Below are 14,993 nucleotides of genomic sequence, written 5' to 3' on the forward strand. Positions count from 1 at the left end.
ATGAAGCCAGGAGCCAGGAACTCCATCCAGGTCTCCCACATGTGTGTCTAAGCACTTGGGCCCTCTTCTGCTTTCCTAGCAGAGAGCTGGAGAGGAAGAGGAGCAGCTGGGACTTGAATTGGCACTGCATTCTGGGAAGACAGTGTCACCAACGGTGGCTTAACCCGCTGCGCCACAGCACCACTGCACATCTCCACAGTTGGCGCAGTGACTGAGAGCGTGAGCTCTGGAGCCAGGCTGTCTGGACCCGATTCCTTTTTTTAGCTGTGTCACCTTCAGCAAGTCCCTTCACAGCTCTGTGCCTCGATCTCTTCATCTGTAAAATAGGGGTGGTCATAGTAAAAATACTTGGCTTATACAGATGACCTGAAGACTGAGTAATTAATACATGCAAACCACTAAGAATGGTGCCTTGCAGTGTTAACTGTTGCTGTCATCACCACCACCACCAATATCGCCATCAACATCATTTTCATCATCATCACCATTGCCAACACAACCACCATCATCATCTCCGTTACCAGCATCATCTTCATTATCATCACCCTCACCTCATCACCTCCCCCACCACCGTCATTATCACCAACATCACCCTCATCACCTCCCCCACCACCGTCATTATCACCATCACCCTCATCACCACCCCCACCACCATCATTATCACCAACATCATCATCATCATCACCACTGTCAGCATCATTACTGCTGCCACAGAGAAGTCTGAAAATTTCTCTGGGCCTCCAGGATAGAACACAGAATAACAGTCGCCCTGACTTTGTGCAGGAAGCCACAAGCTAGAGGCCAGGGCCCCAGCTCAGGAGAGGATGGGAAAGGAAGGCGCAGGGTGACCTGTGAAAGATACTCTCCCCCAGAGCCTGTATCTGAAGCCAACTCTGCAGGCTGAAAGGTGACCTAGGCAGGAAGGGCTGTTTCCTCTGTTGCACCTGTCACGCCTTCAAGGAATTTGGAAATAATTGAGCTGCCAACCAGTTGAGCCGGGGCTGTTTTGACACACTCAAGGAATGACAGAGAGACCAGGACAAATGCCAGCGATGAAAGGACAGAGCCTCTTCCAGACAGGGAGGTGTCGGGAGCGGGACTGCAGAAGTGTCCGGGCTGGCCCCGGCTTCCTTTAATATTGTTTTAAAAGAGCTGCAGAAGGTGGGGGTGGGGGGAGCACAGCAAGCCCTGGGTTTCCAGATGAAAAGGACAAGAAAAGGGAAATTGATGACATGAAAACAGGAAGATCTTAAGACCCTGTGCAGGTGAGCTGGAAGGAGGGAGATGCATCGAAGGTGAGCAGGTTCAAGGTGACACACTTTACAAAATGAGAGCTTTTAGAGAGCGCCCCTGAGCACACCACCGGCTTCACACATCACCAAGAAGAACAGTAAAAACAAAATTAGACATTAACCTCCTTAGTGTCTTTTCCCCCAAACTCCCTGTGTTTGGGGGCTGCTCTGAGCCCCAGCTCAGTGAGGCGCAGTAGCGTCAAGCCTGGGAACAGATGAACCGGGGGGAGGATGGTTCCAGGGGGAGCCTGTCTCAGCTGAGTGGGCCATCTGGCTTGTTCAAGTGCTGATGGCCTTGTTACCTTTCAGAGGATGACCTACAGAGAGGATAAAAGCCATAATGCTGCTATCCATTCCCAAGAGGCCCTATCAACTCAAGTGGTAGATGACTGTGTTTTTCTCTCCAGAAAGCTTGTGTGCCATCAGGGTCCCCCATGGCCAGTGGCAATATTTGTGAGCCACGAATGCTTGGGGTGAGCTGGTTATAAGGCCACTTCCTATTTCTTATGCCCCACAGTTCAGCGTCCACGATCGATGTCCCTGTGTGAGCTCATTGCCTGGATGGCCTGAAAGGACTCTCTGGCCAGATGGCTCTCCCAAATGAGCTCATTCTGTCTTTTCCACTCCTCCATTTTCTTCCATGAGGCTGAGTTTAAGAGCCAAGCTGATTTGGCTTTTAAACAGTATTATGTGTCATCTAAATACATACATTTCACTGGGGGAAACGTGCTAAATATGATATTCCCGTGAGTCACCCAACAGCTGTGCTGGCCCTGCAGTGCAAACCTGCATCCCCGTCGTCACAGCGCTGGCAGAAGCGTAGAGCAAGGTCACGTTTCAGGATGGGTGAACCCAAGAGGAACAGGGGGAGGCCACCTCCTGGCCTTCCAAGGGGACCTTCAGGATTGCGAAGAAAGAACATCAGCCAAAAAGAGCAGCACCCACAGAAAATTTGGCCAAGGTCCAAGGAGCTCATGATGGATTTGGAATTAATAGAGAGAGGGGAAGACAAGCAAGGTGGAGCTATTCCGTCTCTCTTTGCTTTGATTCCCTACTCTGAGTGTGAAAGCAAACCCGACACCCTTCCCAGCCACCACCGTCGCCAAGTGCTAGGGATCTTGGGTTCACACACAAGTGAGCTAATATTTGCAAAGCCACGCGGTAAAATCAAGAGTGCCATGGGAAGCGCTCCGTTGTCATTATTATCACATAAATGACCGCTTAGGACGGTGGCTGTCTCTCTCCCTGATGTGACGGTGTCGGGGGGGACTGGGAAGAAGGAGGAAAGGGCCTGGGAAGAAAGAAGGTCGCATTGCAGATTTTTGACTTTCAAATGTCAGAGGGTCTTAGAGGAATGCCTTTGCTATAGCCTGCCGTATTCAATGAATTCAAAATTCAGGAGGCAGAAAGATAAAAAAGAGTCCATTTCATTTTACTTTCCCCGGATGACAATTTAGCTCTGCATTTCCATAACCTAATTAATGGGAGGCCACCCATGTCACTGTGGAGGAAGGCGCACTGTACATTACCATATTTCCCTGCTGAGCCCTACTGAGAGGAGAATTTGGGAAGGAATCCTTAAATCACGCTAATAGATTGCCTATTTTCTGGAATCACATCTTGAGACCACCCCCAAGGGACAGCCAACAATCAAAAGGTGTAAGGATAATATTCTCCATTGTTTAGAGGGTTTTTGTGGGAGATTATCCTAACAGAGCTGTCACCTTTAAATCTTAATCCTTTTTTTTTTTTTTTACATGAGTTTCACATTTTCAGAAGTCCAAGAATGCCTCTGGCCAAGGTGGCCTAAGGACATTTCCAAAGGAACAGGCAATCAAGAGAATGAGTCTCAGAGCAAAGGATGCCCTTTGTGGTGCAACTGTCCCCATAGCCCCAGCTTTGATGTTTGCCCTCCTTGCCAGGCGTGCACACACCTCTGAAGCAGGCAGCCGTGGGTCCTGTGCCAAGGATCCCAAGTGGAACGTGCTGTCTTCTAATAAAAATCCGAAATTAAATCCTCATGTCCTTTGATAACATCTTTCAAAAGCAAAATTGCCTGCTCAATTATCCAGACAGCACTTTTTGACTATACAGAGAAAAATGGCACGCAACAGAGTTAATACACTTAATATTAGATTTTCAGAGGCATGTACCATACAATATTTGTGTTAGTGGAATTAATTCAATTGAGTTGTGCTTACCAAGAAATTATTTAATTATTATATTGCTGGTTGAACAGGTGACATAATAAAATAACATTCTCTTCTTTTTTTAAAAAAAAAGTCATATTCATTGCCGGGTGATAGGAAGAAATCAAGAGAGCAGTGGAAACCATTACTGAGAAGGCTTGAACAACCACAATTTACTACAAAGAGATAAAAACCAAACACCTCAGCCATATTATGGCCATAATTGTCTGCAGTTTACCCATCTTGTAAAATAAACGGATCATGAAATGTGAGAGCACGTTTCAAAACATACATAGAAGGTGTTAGAGTGATTACGCGTGGGCTTGCCTGGCTTCCCTGTAAATTGTTTGTCTTTCAGTGGGAAGTGGAAAGGTATTAATTAGCAGTGATTTTGACAAGATGGGAGTCCGCGGGCTTTGGCTGGGAGAGAACTCGTCCAAGGGGCCTGCATGCTTTCAGGGGGATTGGATCTCTTGCGTCTCAGCTTTTAATGGCATTTTGTTGTGTGCTAATCCCTCCTACGGCCACACATTCGCAGATCTGAGATCTGATGCATGTGTGCGTGGCTCCAGTTGCAACACGGAGCTTTCCTCTCCCAGCTCCAGGTGGCAAAGACAAAAGCTGGGCTGTGGAGCTGGCCCCAGGGAGCTGCAGACCGAGGCTCAGGGCAGCGGCCACCGTGCCAGCTGTCTTTTACCGCGTTCGAGGCGCTGGCGCTGAGACAAAATCCGGCTCCACGCTCTCTTCCCTTCCTTCCCGGCTCTCCTCGCTGAGCGCTTGCCACCAGCAGGTCCTGCAGCCACGGGAATTTATCGCTTTCCACTGTTCCCCTTGGCTGCATCCCCAAGCCCAGCGACTCCCCCTCTCTGGAAGACTCCATAACTCAGCCGGCATCTAATCAGCGTCTTGCTGCCTTCCCATCCTTCCCTGCGCCGGAGCCGTGATTCTTTCTCCTTCCCCAGTGGAAGGCGGCTCACAGCACAGGCGATCCTGGAGTGAACCCCACCGCATCTCAGCAGAGGCTGAGATGAGCTCCATGACACCCCCACACAGACAGCGAGCCAGCTTCGCCCCAGCCGCAGACCTGGCCGGCGTCTCTCGCTCAATGTGTGAGCCCGTGGGTCCCACTCACAGACACAACCGTTGTGCTCTTTCCTGAGACATTTCGGGGGTTCTGGAGGATTTGTGATGTCCTCTTGTCCAGGCACAAAGAGGGCCATAGGGAAGAGCTTCCTTGGCCAAGCCGGGAACAGGCTGGCAGTGTGTGGGCAAAGGGGTCTGGCGCCAAAGGCCGACAGTCATTCTTGGTCATCTGTCTTGCCCACCACTGATGGAGTCCCTGGCACTGGGGAACGCCCCCACCACTGCGGCTACAGCAGCAGGACAACGTGGAAATGAAAGATGGGTCTTTTGAAGTGGAATTCACCGGGCTCCGTGCTGTGTGTGTGTGTGTGTGTGTGTGTTCTTCACACCAGCTCACTTTTTTTTTTCTTTTGGCAGTATGGATCAGCATTCATCAGTCCCTTCATTTTGCAAAGGGAGTGCAAGAAACTGTGAGCTTTTGGCCAGAAGATGACCGGTCGCCTGTCATGCACCACTCACGGGACAGGTAGTTGGGGCATAGCCACCATCCCTCTGCACACAAGAAACAGATCACATGTCCAGAAATAAAGTTTTTAAAAATGTATTTATTTTTATTCCTTTGAAAGGCAAAGCATAGGGGGTAGGAAGGAGAAAGAGGGAGAGAGAGAGAGGGATTCCATCTGCTAATTTACTCCCTGGAGATGAACCAGGCCAAAGCCAGGAGCCAGGAACTCTATCTGCGTCTCCCAAGTGGGTGGCAGGGCCAGAGTACTCGAGCCGTCACCCACTGCTTTCCCAGGTGCCCAGGAAGCTGACCTGAAGTGGAAGTGGAACTCAATCCCAGGCGCTCCAGCATGTGTAGGGACATCCCAAGTGCAGCTTAACCCACTGCACCACAATGCCCACCCCGTTGGGATATTTTCAAACGTCTGCATCCTCCAGTGCAGCTCAGAGACCTCACCAAGCTGTGGCTGTCGTCTTCACCGCGTGCAATCATGTATCTCACAATTTGGTGATAACAGTAGTAAAGCACCGTTATAGGAGCCATGGAGGATTTTAGGGCAATGAAGCCACTTTGTGTGATCCAGCAATGGTGGCTCCCTTGTGTTAAAACACGTGTGCAGAACACACCACACCAGCAGGGGATCCTAACTCACAGCATGGACTTGGGTCATGATCACGTGTCAATAGAAGTCCATCGGTTGTCACAAATGCCCCTTTCTGATGGGGCGAGAGTGTTGACAACGTGGACTGTGGGCGGCCAGGGGATACCTGGGAAATCTCGGTATCTTCTGCACCCGTTCGCTGTGAACGGAAAACTGTTCTTCATTCAAAAGCAGTCTGTTAAAACAAACAAGCAAGCAAACATTGGGTCATCCCACCAAAAAGCCTTTATGGAATGAGACCAACTTAAAAATACTTTTTAATTAGCTGTGTCATACAATTGAAGGGTATCTTTGTTCTTTTTCAGGGGGAGAAAGACAGCGGCAGCGAACGAGGGACAGAAACAAAGGGCACCTGCTACAGGCGAACCTGGGACACGTGTCTAAAAATAACACCTGCAGCTTCCTCTTTGGCTTTAATTATTTTAACACCCCTGGTGAGCTGTCTGCGAGCGCGGATGGGAGCATCTCCAGAGCCTCTCCGGCAGCCCCTGACGCTTGGTTTGTTACTTTATTTAAAGCTGACACCCAGCGAGGGAGGGAAGCAAGAAGCTGAGGTCCAGGAGGGACATGGGGAACAACGGCACATCCACCTACGGCTGTCGGCAGGACGCCAGCTCCCCAGACAGCACGGCTACAGAGGAGTCTGAAAAGCGCCCCACGCTCAGACCTCCCGCCCTGCCTTCTCTGCAGGACCCAGCTCTTCTGAGCGTGAAGGCGGAGCTCGTGTCTTTTCTGCGGCACCAGGAACACAGACTCCATCGGTGGCGACAGCAGTCGCAATAGCGGGTATCTCTGCTGGGCCTCTCCCGGAGAGGAAGTTTCTGGGATGCTGGATTCCGTACCCTGCGGTGGATGTAGTCGCTTTCCGAATGGTCACCGAGCTGCACCCTTGAGATCCGGTGACTCCCTCTATGTGAGCTACACCTCACGAAGTTGTGCCTTCCCACGATCTTTAGCTCACAGGCTATGAAAGATGTCAGGTGGAGTGGGTGTTTGGCACCATGGTGAAGATGCCACTTGGGATGCCTCCTCCTATATCAAGGTGCCTGTGTTCAAGTCCCCAGTCTCTTTCCCACCCAGCTTCCTGCTTACGCGCACCCTGGGAGGCAGCAGATCAAGGATGTGGGTCCCTGTCAACCCCGTTGGAGACCTGGATGGAGTTCTGGGCTCCTGGCTTTGACTGGGCCAGCCCCAGCTGTTGTGGGCATTTAAAGACTGGAGCAGTGGTTGGAAGATCTCTCTGCCTTTTTTTTAAAGATTTTTTTAATTTGAAAATCAAAGTTAGAGAGAGAGAGAGATCTTCCATTCACTGGTTCACACCCCAGAAAGTCACAACATCCAGGGCTGGGCCGTGCTGAAGCCAGGAGCTTCTTCCAGGTCTCCCACGTGGGTGGCAAGAGCCCAAACAGTTGGGCTATTTCCGCTGCTTTTCCCAGGCTGTTAGCAGGCAGCTGGATCAGAAGTGGAGCAGCCGGGACTCAAACCAGCACCCACAGCTGGGATGCCTGCATCGCAAGTGGTGGCTTTGCCCACTATGCTACAATGATGGCCCCCTCTCTGCTTTTTAAATGGAAATAAATAGCTGTGGAAGACGAAAGATGCTAAGCACACAGAAGTGTGTGGAGAACAAGGAGTTGCGAAGCGTATACGCACAGTGTCACCTTACCACGGCTCAGTACTTTTCCATTTCCTCCAAATCTCCTTCTTTCCTTTGTGAAGAAACCTCTGTGGGTCTCTCTGATCCCATCTTACCTGCCTTCCTGGAGGTGACACCATCCTGCTCTTAGTGTTTCTGGTCTCCCCAACATATACAGTTTATGTAGCCATAAGAGATCCGTTCTATTGTTCTACAGGATTTTACACAAATGAGATGGCTTAGTTCAAGCCATTCTGCAACTTGCTTTTTCAGGCAAGAGATTTTGTTCGGAGGATGCTGCGTGTGGATTTATGTGGCTCCATTCCTCTCATGTTAACCACCACGCAGCACTCCATTGAGCAGATGGAAACACTGCCATCTATTCAGCCTTCTCCTAAACACAGACCTTTAAGTGGAAACACAAAGGATTCTTTTTTTTTTTTTTTTTTTTTTTTTTTTTTTTTTTTTTTGCAGGCAGAGTGGACAGTGAGAGAGAGAGAGACAGAGAGAAAGGTCTTCCTTTGCCCTTGGTTCACCCTCCAATGGCCGCCGCGGTTGGCGCGCTGCGGCCGTTGCACCGCGCTGATCCGATGGCAGGAGCCAGGAGCCAGGTGCTTTTCCTGGTCTCCCATGGGGTGCAGGGCCCAAGCACCTGGGCCATCCTCCACTGCACTCCCTGGCCACAGCAGAGGGCTGGCCTGGAAGAGGGGCAACCGGGACAGAATCCGGAGCCCCTACCGGGACTAGAACCCGGTGTGCCGGCACCGCTAGGCGGAGGATTAGCCTAGTGAGCCGCGGCGCCGGCCGACACAAAGGATTCTTGCTGCATCCTGAACACCCTCTCCCTTCCTTATCCAGAGTGGCATGTGCACTTACAAGGCTACCATTTCTACTTTTCTCGCTCCGGGTGTGGCCATGTCTATACTCTGACCGTTACTGCATAAGCAGGAGCTTCCTACACAAGAAGATTCCCTTAAAAGGGGACAGACGAGACTGTGCCCTCTGCTTCTCCTCCGTTCCCCTCTTCTTGTCGCTTGGAAGGCGGATTCGAGAGCTGAAGCTCCAGAACCATGTGAAACCAGGCGGTGATACCGAGGATGCGCGCTGCCTGCTCAGCGTGGCCGAGCCTGAAGGAGACAACTTGTGATCCAGTGAGACTCTGAATCTGCTCTTCACCTCGGTTCCCGACTCGCAGCCTGAACACCCTTGCAATTGCCTGAGGGACGAAGTCCAGAGGAACACCTTTCACCATCAGCAGCAAGCCCCTTGCAACCATAGCTCAGTTTACACTGAGTAGCTCTCCACTGACCCCAGAGAGCTTGATGAGTAGGAGGGTCCAAACTGGCAGCCTCCTCTGCCATCGGCCTCCAAGGAGGGGAGAGGAGCAGGAACAGAAGTCCATCATGTGGTCCGTGATGTAATCTTTCACCCCTGCCTGTGCAGCAGGACCTCCTTAGAAACCCTAAGGGAGGCCGGCGCCGCGGCTCACTAGGCTAATCCTCCGCCTTGCGGCGCTGGCACACCGGGTTCTAGTCCCAGTCGGGGCGCCGGATTCTGTCCCGGTTGCCCCTCTTCCAGGCCAGCTCTCTGCTGTGGCCAGGGAGTGCAGTGGAGGATGGCCCAAATGCTTGGGCCCTGCACCCCATGGGAGACCAGGAGAAGCACCTGGCTCCTGCCTTTGGATCAGCACAGCGTGCCAGCCGCAGCAGCCATTGGAGGGTGAACCAACGACAAAGGAAGACCTTTCTCTCTGTCTCTCTCACACTGTCCACTCTGCCTATCAAAAAAAAAAAAAAAAGAAAGAAAGAAAAGAAAGAAACCCTAAGGGAAAGGGTTCCGACAGCCTCTGAGATGACGGATACACTGAGATGCTGGGAACCCATGGGGCAGCAGGAGAGGACCAGCTGCTCGGCGCCCACCCCACTCCTTGCCCTCCACCTCGGGGGCTGTGCTCCCTCCAGTACCTGTCAGACTCAAGCTGAGCACTGGGCCATGCAGCGGGGGTCTGGAGAGATGGAGAACTGGCCGGTGTGAGGGAAAGCGCCATGATGTGGGGAAAGCGCTGGAAGCACAGCTGGGAGGAGGGGCCGGAGCTCCTGCTCATACCCAGCTTCACGGGACCCTGCCGGGCGTCCAGCCGGGCGTCCAGCTTCACCGACCCTGCAGGGCGTCCAGCTTCACCGACCCTGCCAGGCGCCCGGCAGCTCGGGACCCTGATAGGCGTCCAGCTTCACCGGACACTGCAGGGCGTGGGAGGTTTGACCATGCCTGCCTCTCTCCTCTCCTGCTGCTCTTTCTCGGGCTTCTGCATTTTGGGTCTGAGAGGACAGGCGGGACACAGCGTCTGGTTGCTTTGATCTGCCTTTGCCTCATTCCTCATGGGCTTGGGCAGTCTTTCTTTTTCATTTAAAAAAAAATCTATCTATTTGAAAGGCAGAATTAGAGGCAGAGACAGAGACAGAGATCTTCCACCTGCTGGTTCACGCCCCTAATGACTGCAGCAGCCAAGGCTGGGCCAAGCTGAAGCCAGGAGCCCAGAACTCCATATGGTCTCCCACATGGGTAGCAGGGGCCCGAGCGCTTGCGCCCTCTCCCACTGTCTTCCCAGGCCTGTCAGCAGGGAGCTGGATGGGAAGCAGAGCAGCCAGGAAGACATCAGCGCTCCCATATGGTCTGCTGGCATCACCAGCCCCGGCTTAGTCTGCGGCACTACCATGCTGGCCCCAGCTTGGACACTTTTTCCATGTATTCATTTGCTGAACAGATTGCCCTATCCACAAATTATCTGTTCATTTTTGGCTATTTTCCTATTGGGTTCTTTTCATGTTTCTTCTAATCAATTTTACTAAGGCATGTTTTCACTTTGTCTTTTGTTGTACAGAGGTTTTTGTTGTTCTAGCCAAATTTATCCATTTTTTCCTTTGAATTTTTAAAAAGTTTCAAGTATCTATGTTTATTTATTCCTTTCTGTTCCTATGATTCTTCATTTGTACCTTTTCTAGCCCCTTTAAAAGTCCATCTCCTAGGGGCCAGCGTTGTGGTGCGGTGGGTTAAGCTGCAGCCTGCAATGCCAGCATCCCATATGGGCACCAGCTTGAATCCCAGCTGCTCCACTTCCAATCCAACTCCCTGCTAATGTGCCTGAAAAAGCAGCAGCTAACGGACCAAGTGCTTGGGCCCTTTCCACCTACACGGGAGACCTGCATGAAGTTCCACACTCCTGACTGCGGCCTGGCCTGGCTCCAGCTATTAGCAAGCGTCTGAGGAAGTGAACAGCAGATGGGCAATCTCTCTATGTATGTCTTCCTTTCTCCCTGCCTTTCAAATAAATAAATACATCTTTTTAAAAGTCCATCTCATTTGCTTTGTTTACTCATTTACTGTGATGAAAAAGATATTTAAAAATGTTTTCTCCTTGGTTTTCAATTTAACCATTTTTGTTGATTTTAGGTTGTTTTCACTGTTAAAACACAAAGGTCATTTTTTTTTGACAGGCAGAGTGGACAGTGAGAGAGAGAGAGACAGAGAGAAAGGTCTCCCTTTTGCCGTTGGTTCACCCTCCAATGGCCGCTGCGGCCGGCACACCGCACTGATCCGAAGGCAGGAGCCAGGCGCTTCTACTGGTCTCCCATGCGGGTGCAGAGCCCAAGCACTTGGGCCATCCTCCACTGCACTCCCGGGCCACAGCAGAGAGCTGGCCTGGAAGAGGGGCAACCGGGACAGAATCCAGCGCCCCGACTGGGACTAGAACCCGGTGTGCCAGCGCCACAAGGCGGAGGATTAGCCTATTGAGCCGCGGCGCCGGCCCACAAAGGTCATTTTTTTTATAAATATTTTTATTTATTTATTTGAAAGGCAGAGTTACAGACAAAGAGAAGGAGAGACAGAGAAAAAGGTCTTCTCTTTGCTTGTTCACTCCCCAAATGGCCACAATGGCCAGAGCTGGGCTGATCCAAAGCCGGGAACCAGGGTCTCCCATGTAGGTGTAGGGGCCCAAGCACTTGGGCCATCCTCCACTACTCTCCCAATCCATAAGTGGAGAGCTAGATTGGAAGAGAAGCAGCTGGGACACAAACCAGCGCTCACATGGGATGCTGGCACTGCAGGCAGAGGCTTAGCCAACAATGCCATAGCACCAGCACCCCCCCAAAAGTCATTTTTTCAAATATAATTTTAAAATTCCAGTGCCATAGTTCATTGCACTTGTCCACGTATTTTGTGGTTTTTATGCTGTCCCTTGTTCTCATCTTTTACACCTTTGTTCTTTGTTGACTCTATCATGAGCATCCATCAGTAGTATACCCCCATGGGTGGCACATATAATAATGTCTCTATTTTGTCTTTACAACTGCTGGACAGTTTAGCTGGATATAGAACCCCAGAAAGACTGTACAGAAAGCTCTCTGCACTGTACATGTCACATTTTATAATCACAGATGGTTTGATGACTGTGTGTCTCCCACCGGAATGACTTTTGCTTGTGTGTTCCCTGTGTAGCCACCCTAGAACAATGCCAGGCACTGGTAGGCCTTGAATAAACAGATACTGAATGAGTGAGTGTGTGAACGAGTGAATCCTTCACAAGGCTCTGTGTCCTCGAGGGCCAGGTGGGCATCTTCCCGCACGGGGCTGAGCTGCAGGGTCCTGCCCAGTGCCCAGGAGGAACCAAACTTCAGAGCAGGAACACAAAAATGCAGCCGATGTCCAAAACAAAACAGGGAGTGCTATTCTGAGACATGAGTGCCTTTTGAAGAAGCCAACTTCGATTCTCTAGCTTCACATTTTCTCCCCTGGCGCTGGCTGCGATGGAGCTGGGAGATTGTACGGAAGCAGAGCCTCCTGTTGAAGCGATCCACATTCTGCACAAACTTTCGAAGACCCGCTCACGGGGCCGATTTCGGTCGAGTCGTCATCCTTAAGTGGCGTGTGATAGGTCATTGCTGGAGGCGCCTTTAAGGGAGAGGGTGTCACAGCGTTCAGGGGCAGGCTGCAGCAGAGGCAGAGCCACGGAGGAAATACTCAGCAGTCACGGCTGTGGGCGCAGGCAGGGGCAGCCAGCTGGTGCCCCCGCGAGAGGAAGTGCATTAAGGTTGTGCAGGAAGGCCCATTGTACAGAAAGAGTTAGCCCCCGGAGAGCACTAATGTGCTTCGATTTGGTCATTTATAAAATGGCAGGAACTATTAGGACTTGGGAAAGATGACTGGTCTTTACCGGTTGGAGGACACAGGGGTCACCCATATGTTGACAAAGTGAAAGGGACGTTCAGAAAGGCCTCGGTCCACTTGGCCACCCTAAAGCAGCCCATCATGTCTGGGTGGGCTGCTGTGTGTCCTCAGCCCCCATCTGTGTCAAAACAGCAATGCTATTCTGTCCCCTTCCAAGAGCCCCTGGTAGCCTGTGAGGGAAATTCTCAGACACCATTTGTCAGCAGGTGGAGCGGCTGTCATCACGCCCAATGCCACAAAGTTCGCTGACAGTGAAGTTGGAGAGGGACCACACCCTGGAGGGAAATGGGTTTTAATGCAGTCGAAGCAGGAGTGGGCATGTGACCTAGCAGCCAAGAAACCCACATCCATGTTGGAGACACAGGGATCCGTGCCCCGCTCCAGCTCCTTATCCCAGCTTCCTGTTTAAGGCACAGCCATGGGGGGAGGCAATGCTGTTGGCTCAAGTAACTGAGTCCCTGCCACCCACGTAGGAAGCCTGGATCGAGCTCCTGGCTTCTGGCTTCAACCTGGACAAGCCCCAGAGGTTGTGGCGCATTTGGGGAGCGAACCAGCAGAGCGAAAGCTCTGCGTGTCTGTCTCTGTCTCTGTCTCTGTCTCTGTCTCTGTCTCTGCCTCTTAAAAGAAAGCAATTGCCAGATTCCAAAGCAAATGCACGCGAAGGAGTTTAAAACCTTGGTTTCCTTGGCTCCTGCAAAACAGGACTTTTCCCAGATTGCATCTCCTTCAGCCATGACATCCGCTTGGGAACGTGGAAGGATCAACAAAGAGAAACCTGCCTTCCAAATATTGGCTCAGGAGCTGGCAGAACGCAGTTGCTGGAGGAAAAGAACAAATTCGGAATCAGAAAAGTAAATTATTTTCTGAGGCATCAAAGCGGGCTTTCCAAACAAAAGCAAGTGCTGTTTCTTTGTTCGGAGGAAATAAAGCCATTACGGAGCACACTTTAATGTCAATACAGGACAGAGACGCCTTTGCTGCCTGGCGTGTGCCTGGGCCTCTGGTCTGCGGCCACTCTTCAGACACGCCCAGCTGCTGTGTCCTCAGGAAAGGGACTTGCCAAGTGGCTCCGTGCATCTTTCCAGTAAAGATGATCAACAACAATAATAATAAGGTAATAAACTGGCCTTCCAGCTTGGCAAAACTTGAAACCATATGTTCTGAGAGTTGCTTCATTCACTGCTAATTAAGTTTTTTTTTTTGCCCCCACGAAATGAGACTTTTTGGGACCAACCAGCTTTAGGCATGTGAGCATCTCGACGGGGCCTGCTCTACGCTTTTGAGGATCTGATCTTGGCCAGCTTTGAAGTTCAGCGCCCTGTTTGGGATCTGAAGCTTGTTAATAAAATAAAACAGGAGTGCACACTTGGAGTCCTCCCACAGCCAGCAGGGAGGGTGACGGATGACTCCCTAACTCCAATAAAAAGAAAAAACAGGACGGCGTCCAAGTGACACTGACACTACTGAGCCACACATATGTCTTCCTGCCCTGGCCACCCAAGGGCCTCGTCGTGGGGACATCAGGGTCTGCTCCCCAAGGCCCAGCCCAGATGGCCGTCAAGCACGTCTGCAGCAAAAGTCAGCAAGCATTTGGAGCCACGCACAGCTTGCTTGTCTCGCGTTCGTGCAGCCTCGCGAAGCGCAGATGCTCTCCCTTCAATCTTGTTGATGCTCTGCCGTGGTCACACTCAGTGTCATTGGGCTGCAGAAAACCCCTCCAGGAACAACCCTGCGAGAGAAACAGCGCGTGCGGGCGCCGACTGACTCGGGGTAGCTCCCAGCCTCTCTGCGTAGCTAAGCACAGTTAATTTATCTGAACGAAATGGGTTATGAGAGTGGCGGTGAACATATAAATACCTCTTTTTTTTTTTTTTTTTTTTTTTTTTGGATGCTAACTCTATCGAATCTAATCATCTGGCTCTTCAAGGTTGAGTTTATGGCTGTGCGTAATGTGCTTCGATATTCACTTCCCAGGCGGGATGTGCAGAGCGTCCCAGAGCAGCGCGTCTTACAGTCTAAAAGTTCAGCATGGGTTCCAGCCCGGGATCCGCCGTTCCTAGCTGTGGGACTCTGGGCAATTCACCACATGGATAAAAAGGAGAGAATCCAAGTACGCACATGATAAGCTATGGTGAAGATCGGTGCAGGGCACACAGAGTAAATACGCAGGCATCCACTCTGAAACATGAAGGATAAACAAAGAGATGGCCGGTGCCGCGGCTCACTAGGCTAATCCTCCACCTGCGGCGCAAGCACACCAGGTTCTAGTCCCAGTCGGGGCACCGGATTCTGTCCCGGTTGCCCCTCTTCCAGGCCAGCTCTCTGCTGTGGCCAGGGAGTGCAGTGGAGGATGGCCCAAGTGCTTGGGCCCTGCACCCCATGGGAGACCAGGAGAAGCACC

The sequence above is a fragment of the Oryctolagus cuniculus genome, chromosome 12 (assembly GCF_051225735.1).
Source record: "Oryctolagus cuniculus isolate XC-2025 breed Fujian yellow rabbit chromosome 12, ASM5122573v1, whole genome shotgun sequence".
NCBI classification, from domain to species: Eukaryota; Metazoa; Chordata; class Mammalia; order Lagomorpha; family Leporidae; genus Oryctolagus; species Oryctolagus cuniculus.